General features: G+C 38.9%; 1 pseudogene; it reads left to right on the plus strand.

Annotated features, from left to right (window-relative positions):
- The first annotated feature begins 892 nt into the window (after positions 1 to 892).
- On the plus strand, positions 893 to 1,387 carry LOC131899953 (ferritin heavy polypeptide-like 17E; annotated as a pseudogene).
- Positions 1,388 to 10,532: the final 9,145 nt, after the last annotated feature.

The following is a 10,532-nucleotide window of genomic DNA, read 5'->3' on the forward strand; positions in this document are numbered from 1 at the left end:
AATTGCTCTAATGTTGCACATATATTCATTATGAAGACAAAACTACATTCCTAATGCTAATTTTAGTCACCTTCTGAATAATATTTGAATGATAAACAACAGAAGGCTACTTCATGGCCATGGAGCAACAAGAAGGTTGGATAGCGGTGAGTTCCCATGAATAATTGCACCACCCACAGCAATGGCATCAAAGTTTCTGTTTTTTAGGGACCCTCCTCATTCATTAAAACAAATCAAAACAGACAAAAAACAACAACTATCACTTGTCCTCCTGACAAAATACTTAACATCTTGTATTTAAAAGTCTGATATAGATGTGAAGTTCATGACACAGTGCCTGGATAACTGATGACCCTTCAACCTAGCTCTTGACCTTGTCCTCAGAGGGTCAAGTGAATGCTAGTTGAGGTCAGTAATGAGAGCTGTCATTCAAATAAAGCTTTCTGATACTAAATTTATCTAAAGAAAGCAAAGAGCAAAGAGTAGAACTTTAAAAGAAGTAAGATTTTGGCAATATTCAGCAAAACTGCTTTATAAAACCTCAAGAGGATTTAGTCTAACACTTTGGCTTTTATTTATACAGTCCTTTAAAATACATGGTGTAGGTCAGGTAGGTCCCAGTAGGTGGCCTTGCTATGGAAATCAGCACTCCTGTCCAGCTCTCTGCCCACTCTAAGTAAGCCCTGGCACTGAAATGATGTCATCATCAGGTGCCAACACTCATTTCTGGTGCTGCCTCAGAGCTGCCTGAGGCCTCTCTGCATTGCTCTGCTGAAGTTCTCCCTCTCTTCCAAGGGACTCCGGGACAGGGGTCCTTTCCCTTCCCACCCTGCCTGCCCCTCTAAGCATGTGCAGGAGCTGCTGAGACTGTCATGGTGTTCAAGTGCTCACCATGGCTGAAGCACCCTTGCTAGTGCTATGGAACCATGACCGCGACCTTGAGAATGCTGGTCAACACCCATATACAGCTGCAGCTCCAAGCCTCCTATGTGTCCTTGTCTATGGCCTTCTACTTTGACCGTGATGATGTGGTCCTGGGAAACTTCAAGCGCTTCTTCCTGAGCAAGTCACACAAATGCCAGTCCAGTGCCGAGATGTTCATGTTCCTGCAGAATAAGCATGAAGGCTGCATTGTCTTTTAGGGTCATCCAGACCATGGAATGCTCCTTCACATGGAGATGACCATAAGCCATATTGTGCTGAACCTTCATGAACTAGCCAAGGGAGAAGTGACATTCACCTCTGTGACTTCCTGTAGCAACACTGTCTAGTTGAGCAGGTCCAAGCTGTGAAGGAGGTGAGCAGCTACCTGACCAATATGTGCCAGATTGGGGCCCCAGAAGACCACTTGATTGAGTACATCTTTGACAAGCTCAGCCTGTCATAAAGTCCCCACTGGACTGTACTGGGATGTCTCAGTGCAGTGGGGTCTTCCTCTCCTTGTTTGCCTTATGTTCACATTGCTTTTGCAGCAAGTTCAGTCATTTTTTTTTGTTTAATGTTGTTTGTAATAACTTTGTTGTTACATAGCAAAATTAAAGTGTCGAGTTGATGTATGCAAAACTCTTACCAGTAGGGACTGGGCATGCAGCTTAGTTGTTAGCGTCCTTGTCTAGCATTCAGGAAACCCTGTAATGTATCCCAAGCATGACATTAAAACAGTGATGACACACACTTGAAATCATAGCACCATGGAGACGGGGGCAAGGAGACTGAATGTTCAAGCTCATTTACAACTTTATAGCAAAGTAGAGGACCTCCTGAGCTACATGAGACTCTCAAACAACAACAAAAACATCCTCTCACCTTGAAAAAACTAATGTGGATCTCACGAAAGTTTTAAAATTGATGTCCAGGAATATCTATCCATAGTCATCTCCCATTATTTTGCAGCTTTGTCTATCCAGGATGGAAGGGAAAGACAATCATTTAGCCTGTGGAAAAGTTCAAATTACCCCTTTGTCACTATTTATGTGTGCATGAGGCTTATAGTATATGGTTTTGTGTGATGGGTTGGGTAGTCAGGAGCACTTTTGTCTGTGCATGTTAACTATGTAAGCATTTGGTGCCAGTGGGACAAAAGATAAGAAAATGAGATGAGGAATCTAAGTAAGGCATAGTGAAACCACCAGACAAGACCACTCTGTAGGCAAAAACAATTCATTGGGGATAAAGTGTCCTATGTGAGTAGGAAGTACTAGTTCAGTGGGGAGGCAAGAAGATTTTGTACAATAATTAATGAGGTGGGGGTTCAGGTTGAAGCATGCTGTCAGTGTTAATCAGGAACTGGCTAAATGAACTTTACCTGCAGTAGTTGGCTGTTAGGGGCAGGTCAGGGAGATCACATATTTTGTTTCTTGCTTATTTTTATTTTTTCAAAATAAATGGAAGCTCACCTCATGTGGTTTCTGAAAAATGCTCAGTTTAGGTTTCTGTTTCCCAGCAAGAACTGGTTCCAGTGGGACCTATCTTAGGGCATTGTAACCAGCACTGCCATGTGGTGGCCTGCTTTATGACCTAACAGGGAAAATTTTAAAATGCAAGGTCTTAGGTAACTTATTTTTTTTTTTTCTTTTTTTTTTTTTTTTTCTTTTTTTTTTTTTTTTAATTTTTATTTTGCAATACAATTCAGTTCTACATATCAGCCACAGATTCCCTTGTTCTCCCCCCTCCCGCCCCCCTCACCTTCCCCCCAGCCCGCCCCCCATTCCAATCTCCTCCAGGGCAAAGCCTTCCCCACAGACTGAGATCAACCTGGTGGACTCAGTCCAGGTAGGTCCAGTCCCCTTATTGACAGAGTACTTTAGTAGCCTGTGAGTTCCATCATTCTATCCAAAGCTTTCCCCAGAATTTTTAAAAAAAGTATCTCAGATTTATCAGAAAACTTAGTAACATACATTAAAGTTAGTGTTTCTTCATTCCAGTTAGCAAAAAAAAAAAATTTGTAGACGTTATTATGACAGAGATCATACTGATTGGTTCTCTCTGGCCTGAAATGATAATAAAATGGGTCTTCAGCTTGGCTTCCCCATAGCCACACAGTGACTACTGTCACTGAAGACCAGGGAGAGAGACCCATATCCCCTTTATAACATATACTTTTCCAATTTTCCCAAATATGATATTTCAGCCACTGAAGTTACTTAATACTAAAATAATACATCAATCACGTAAAAAGAATGATAGAGCATGAGGCCATGAATACAAATCATATTTGAGATATAGAACATAAAGTTTTAAAAAGCCTCAAGTGTTAAAGTCCACAAGATACATACTTTGAATAAAGTAGATGTGGGTAGAGTTGAAGATTAAGATTAGTCATACAGTTATAAAAGGTGATATACTAGATTTGTTTATAGTATCAAAGGGGAAATACTGCTACAGTGGTCACCTGTAGGTTGAACAGCTAAGGGTATCAGTAGCTTTGCAGTAGTAGAAGGTGGAAGACAGAAACAAAAAAGCAACCTCAGCCCAAGGCTGAAGGCCTGGAAGCTTCTGTAATGTAAGTAGGAATTCAAAGATAAAAACAGAATATGAAGTCAAAGGCCCACCAGAGAGGCAGCTACAAATAACTCACCCTCTTGAGCAGAGTCCAAAATGTGTAGATGTTAGTTACAGTCTTCAGAGTTTTGTTTCATCTAAAGTTCCAGCCTATCTGATGGTGCTTTTCATACTCAAGGCAGTTCATTCCCACTAAGTGTGATTGCCCTCATGCTAACCTTCTTGGGAAAAGCCTCAAGACACACTAAATACGTGCTTACAGATTTTGCAGGTGATTCTCAATCCATGCCATTGACAGCCCAACTTTAACCATCAGAGAGTCATTGTATCCTATACAGCTGAGATACTGGAGTGGCTTGAAATATAATGTGGGATGTAGAAATAGAGATATGATATATTCCAAGTGCAATTCATACAAGGCGAAAAAGATTTGCTACATTAGGACAATAATGAACTGTGGTATGGGAAGTTAATATAGTTCTGGGGGTTCATCTGTATATGGCTTAGTAGTCAGGCTGTTGTTCATGACATTGAGAATGTTTGTAATAGAGCCCTGAGATGGTGAGAAGACCATGCCCTGTAAATCTGATGTTATTAAAACATAAAAATGGAACTGTAGTACAGAGGCTTGAAAAAAAGAATCAACAACAACTCTTTGCAGAAGTCTAGGTAGATTGTTAGTTTTGAAATAGACATATGGACATTTGAAACTGATACTACTGAAGTCATGTACTTGGACAAACTAACCAGAAAGATCCCATTGAGAAACTTCATCCCCAAGCCCAGGACTACCGATGTTTAGCAGAAGGTTCACATATTGGAACACTGTGAGAGCTGCTGCCCCAACCTTGGTCATTACCTTTTTACACTCTGAGTATCTAGTGTCTGCTCTAAGTTTATCTCAAAATCACCTGTTCATTTCAGGCTCAGAGTGGCCTCTGGCATCTCTTTTCAGTGTGTGGGGAGTGTCTTTCTTTTAATCTAAATGACAGTGGGTAGAAAAAAATAATTTCCCAGTAATAAAAAGGTGTTTCTCCAAGCTTTTTGTTTTGTTTTGTTTTGTTTTGGGTTTTTGTTGTTGTTGTTGTTGTTCTGCTCCTCTTCAAATACCTTCTCTACTCTCTAATCAAAGAAAGTAGATACACCTTCACCGGCCCAGGTAGGCATCATCCAATCTGTTGTCAGGATAGACAAAAATGATGGAGGTGGAAATTACTATTCATTCTTTCTTTGAGCTGGGGCAATCATTTTCTCTTGCCCTGAACATAGGAGGCCCTAGTTCTCATAACTCTAGAATGAGTTTGAATTATTCCAACAGTTTTCCTGGGTCTCCTGTTTATTAACAGCATATGGCAGGAATTCACAGTCTCTATATATGCATCCGGCACTTTCTGTCATCTACCTTATCATTTGTGACCTATTGTACTTGTTTCTCTGGAAAAGTCTCACCAAGGCAGGATTGAATGCATTTATTTTAAAGGTGAAAAGGAAATAAGTTTTTAGGTAGGCATGATAGAACATTTGTAACATTCTGACTCTCACCACATGAGTTGGAAGCCTACTACATACTAAATTAGTGGACAGTCTGATCTGCCTAGCAAGACCTTGAAAAGGAAAGAGACATCAAATTAGGGAGGCCATAGAGAGAATACTATAAAATTGTGTGGATTAAATGTACTGGTGATCAATTCTGACTCACCAATATTACATCAGTGTCTCATTAAGAATAAAAGGAAAAAAAAGCACAAGTCATTTAACCAAAAGCCAGTCAAGATTTGAATTCTCTACTTTGTGCTACTTTTGTCTTATGTTCTCTGTCTGTCTGTTGTATGAGTATAAATCTGTGCATGCCTGAAGGCTATCTTGTGAATCTGTCCCTGTATCTGGGTCTATTCCTGTATTTGACTCTCTCCCTCCCTCCCTCCCTCCCTCTTTCTCTCTGTCTCTCTCTGTCTCTCTGTCTCTCTCTGTCTGTCTTTCTCTCTCTGTCTCTCTGTCTCTCTCTCTCTCTCTCTCTCTCTCTCTCTCTCTCTCTCTCTCTCTCTCTCTCTCTCTCTCTGTGTGTGTGTGTGTGCGTGTGTGTTTCTTTTTGTGACTGTCCCTAACAAAGGTCTTTTCTGTGTATTTATTGAACAGCATAGAAGTCATTGAATAGGGAAGGAATGGGATACTATATAGAAATCTTTAACAGAGTTTTACAAGGGATTAAGTCCCTGGCTCCAACAGATCTCAAACAACCCTGATAACAAACAGTACTACAAACATCATGTTTTATTAACAAATATCCTTAAATGGATATTCACTTTTAATTTCTGTATTTATTGCTTTTAACAAATGATACACATGCATTGTTCTGAGTTGGGGGCATAGAAAAGTAAATAATTTAAGATTACAGCTATGTACTAGTTCAGGTTGTAAAAGTTGGTTATGTGGGAAATCCAAGACAAGTAAGTTTGACTGTTAATATAGTTCTCTTAAAGACAGATTAAACGAACAGGCTGAGTACACAGTAGGAGAGCAGTCTTAAGTCTTAAGTGACCTTGGAATGAATTATTAACTTTAGCTCTGAAGTTAAGCAAATGTTCCAGTCTCAGAACATACAAAATATTTTAATAATATTGCATTACAACATAATATGAACATTTCTGTCTCTTTCTCCTATGAAATTTCTTCACATTGTGATTATGATTGGAGATACCAGAATATCTGTTTGTCTTTCTTTCTTTATCTCTGTCCACACTCCCATATGTACAAGTTCTGTCAAAAAACCTTACTAGAAATGAACCATGTTGCTACCATGGTTTCTAGTTTCCAGCCCTGTGAGAGCTATTAGAAATACATTTCTATTGTTTTTGCTACTGAATCAATTGTATTTTCTTACGACTGTTAGAGAAGACTAAGAGAGCATGGATAAACAGGGAGCTGGAAAATACTGGTGGCTCCACTCCAAATCACTCAGTTGTAACTTCATATAACTATTGGAGCAGTCACAGTAGAAATTCACTGTCATTTCAACATTACTCAATTTTCAGATATTCAAAGAGACTTAGAAACTTATCACATTGACATGTACACACACTTTTGAAATTTTACCAATTTGTTTTATCAAACACTAATCTATCTGTTAAGATAGGCCCTGACAATGAGCTATTGATCTTCTCCATTAAAGAAAATGTGAAGGCTATTTCCAACTGAAAAAAATGTTACATGAAATTTAGAACTACAATTTAATGAAGACAGGTGCTACTCCATCCAGGGCACCAAAAATTGAAATGAACAACCTAAGATATAGTTTCTTGTCCATGGACAGAGACTTGACAGTTTTCTGGAGAAATCATTTGCTTACTCTTAAAATATGATGAAAAATCTCTGCTTGAAAACAATTCCATTCAGCTGAAAGAAGTGAGCACAGAGCCCATTCCTAGCCCAGAAGCTATCTCCAATTAATAACCACTTACAAATGAAAACTTGATTTTTTCTAAGGGAGTCTCACTGGGGAAGCAAACTACCCTGAAAGGGGCTGCATGCCCAGCAGTAGATGGTCACCAGCAACAATGACAATGAACTCAGAGGCATCTTTTGAGGTTCCTTGTTTTATGATGTCATATCAGGGCTTTTTTAAAAAATCAAAAACAAAAAAATATTCTTTTTTATTTTTGTTATTTTATTTTTTCTCTTCTTTTTTTCACCCTACAGGTCCTGTGAGTATATATTATGGCTTTCCATTTTTGCGTTTTTATGGGATTCCTGAGTGTGCAAAAGAGTGGGTGTCTATGTCTAAATTTGTTTCTTCTGCCTTTTCTTGGGCTCTTTTCCTTCTATTTGTTTTGTTTATTGTGATGTATTTGTTTTTTAAATCTTATATTTTATTTTATTATTATACCTTAGAAACCTGTTTGTTTTCTAATTAAAGACAGAAAGGGGGTAGATATGAATGGGAGGGTAGGTGGGGAAGAACTGGAAGGAGTAGCAGGATGAGAGACTGTGACCAGGATATATTATGTGAGAAAAAAAAATTATTTTCAGTAAAAGAAAAAAAATTCTATAATCTATCTAAGAGCTATCTGTTTTTTGTTAGGATCTTATGGAATTCCACTACTCCATGGGTATTAGATGACCTCACAAAATTACAAGTGCTGAAAACATATACTCCACTTGTGTCATAATGACAAAAAGATAAGGAGTTTCACAATCTTATGTGGTACAGTGAGGTTGTTCTTTCTTGTTACTTTGTGGATATCAAACTTACTAGCAAGTTTATTTAGCTACAGCTGAAAGCCTGTTTTTTCAGTCCATGTCCTATGCATCCTAGTGGCTTTAAAATGAGAAATTTAGCATAGTTTCACTTAATATTTGTAGGGTGTGGGTCTCTAAAGTTGAATACAAGTGATTGCTCAAAGGATAAAGAAACTTGGCTGTTTGTAGTGGGAATCTAGTAGAGTCACTGCATTTAGAGAAAACATTAGAATGTAACAGTTGTTTCTCACTGTGTCCAGAGTAATAGTAGAATGTACTAGTGTTTGTTGAAAGTACATAGACCTTGAAGAAATTATAGTAGAGAACAGTGATTGTTTTCTATGATTTGTAGAGCTGCTTTTTTGAAGGGGTTTTCCATGCATTGCATGACTTTAGTCTTAAGACTATCCAGGCACACTTGGAGGTCTTGAATTATTGGGTACTGCAAACAGTATGTAACAAAGACTGAAATAGCAGGGGTGTGATGATTTCCTTCTGAGAACATATAGAATAGATCGAAGGGGCTTTGGTATGAGGAATTTTTTGTACCCAAACACAACTTTATTGTACAATCAATAAATATGCTTCTGTGTGAAGGTTTGAGGATCAGTTCACAGAAACGGTTTCTTTCTCCTGCCAGAAAGCCTAAAATTACATTCTGAAGTTACACTCCTTCTTTGAACATCCCATGCAACAGAGAACACCCAGGATTTTGCACTCAACATCATGGGCTCCAAGAAGATACCCCATTACTCCTTTTCTGGAGGTAAAGTATGCTCAAATGTAGGTGAGACTCCAGGATAGGGGAGGGATATGGGGGTTCACCATCTCAGGAGCAGCAATACGTGATGTTACTAAAGTGTGGCGCATGCCTTTAGTCCCAGCACTCGGGAGGCAGAGGCAGGTGGATCTTTGCAAGTTCAAGGCCAGCCTGGTCTACAGAGCAAAATCCAGGAAAGGCACAAAGCTACACAGAGAAACCCTGTCTCAAAAAACAAAACCAAAACAAAACAAAACAAAAAAAGATGAAATGAAGTGAATGTGAAAGAAAAACATCTTACAGAGCGTTTGGTATTAGTCAAAAGACATTGTTATTGGTCTCAGACAACTCCTCCTGTTCAGTTAAAACTGAGAGTATGGGAGCAAGTGTTGAGAGCTTTAAGGAGAGCTTATCAGAGAGGGGAGCCTATAGCAAGATTTAATCTTTATGTAATTTGATCTCCAATGCTCTGGAGCTGAGGCAGAGTGAGGGGTCACAGAAGGTTCACTCCCATGTGGAACAGGGAAGTAAAAAGGAAAATATTCTGGCTGGAAATTGTCAGTCAGCAGAGGAGAATGTTTTTTCACAGAAAGATGGGAATGTTGTTTCAGAGCAAGAAGAAAGGTCAAGATAATGGAGATGAATCTCCTCCTCCTTCTTTAGATGAAACAGACTTAGAAATGAGAAAGGTTGAAACACTAGCTTCACCATTGCAATAATTAATGATACAAATGAAAAAACCTCCTGAGACAAAGAATAAGAGAAATTAAAAAGGGAAACTTCCTAATAGAAAAGAGGGAAGGAAAAGAAATTTAAAAAGAAAAATTTCCAGTAAAAATGGGGTGGCGGGGGGGGGGCATTTAATCAAAGACCTACAGTGCCACCTTATGGGGGAAATATAGAAATCATTGCCTAAGGTTATAAAGACACCTCCACAGGTGTTTCCAGTTACTATGCTCCAAAATCCTGCAAATAACCAATATCCTCAGGGCTGTGTTCAGATTGATTGGAGGCCTACAGACATGACAGATTTAACATGATTTAAAGAAGCAGTGGTGGCCTATGGAATGCATTCACATTATGTAAGACAGGTTTTAAATAATTGGTTACACAGAATACAATTATCCCACAGGATTGGACGGACCTAATGGCAGCTATACTAGAAGCTGATCCTCAATTGCAGTAGCTTACCTGGTGGAGAGAGGAAGTGGCAGCCGTGGAACAGTGTAATCAGGCTAGAGGGGTAAATATATTGCAGGCTCAATTTTTAGGTGAAGGTCCGTATGTTGATTTACAAAGACAGAGTTTGATGGTGCTACTATTGTGCAATGTCATTTAGTGGATTTAAGGTCCTGGGATAAGCTTAAGAAGCCAGGGAGAAGAACTACCTCATTTACAAAAATTACACTAAGTTCAGGAGAAGCTTATGCTGATTTTTTACAAAGATTAACTTCAGCAGTGCATAGAGCAATAGCCAATCCTGGTGTTAGGAAGGTTTTAGTTAAGTATTTGGCTTTTGAAAATGCAAATACAGAATTTCAGAAAGCCATAAGGCCTTTGAAAACTCAGGGAGCTCCTCTAGAGGAGTGGATTAGAGCCACTTCTGACATTGGATCTACCACTTACAGTGCCAATATTATTGGGCAGGCCTTGGCTTAAGGTCAAAATACCCAATGTTTTAACTGTGGAAAACTGAGACATTTAAAGAAAGAGTGGTGGCAAGCAATTTCAAAAAGAAATGTTTCTCTTGAACACAATCAAGGCAAAGGGCCTCAACCCCTAGGAGTTTGTAGGAGATGTGGAAAAGGCAGACATTAGACGAATGGATGCAGATCAGTCCGAGATGTACAAAGCAATCTTCTACAGTTGGAAAACCAGATGAAGAGCTTAGCTTGGGACCCAAGAATAAACAACACATGCCAACAATATCCTGTCAGCAATGAAATAGCTCATCAAAGAAGGAATTAGTTCAGGAACACTTAGATGCTAGACACATTGATGAAACTACACGTCCTTGGAATTCTCCTGTATTCTT

This window comes from Peromyscus eremicus, chromosome X, assembly GCF_949786415.1.
Source record: "Peromyscus eremicus chromosome X, PerEre_H2_v1, whole genome shotgun sequence".
Taxonomy (NCBI): domain Eukaryota; kingdom Metazoa; phylum Chordata; class Mammalia; order Rodentia; family Cricetidae; genus Peromyscus; species Peromyscus eremicus.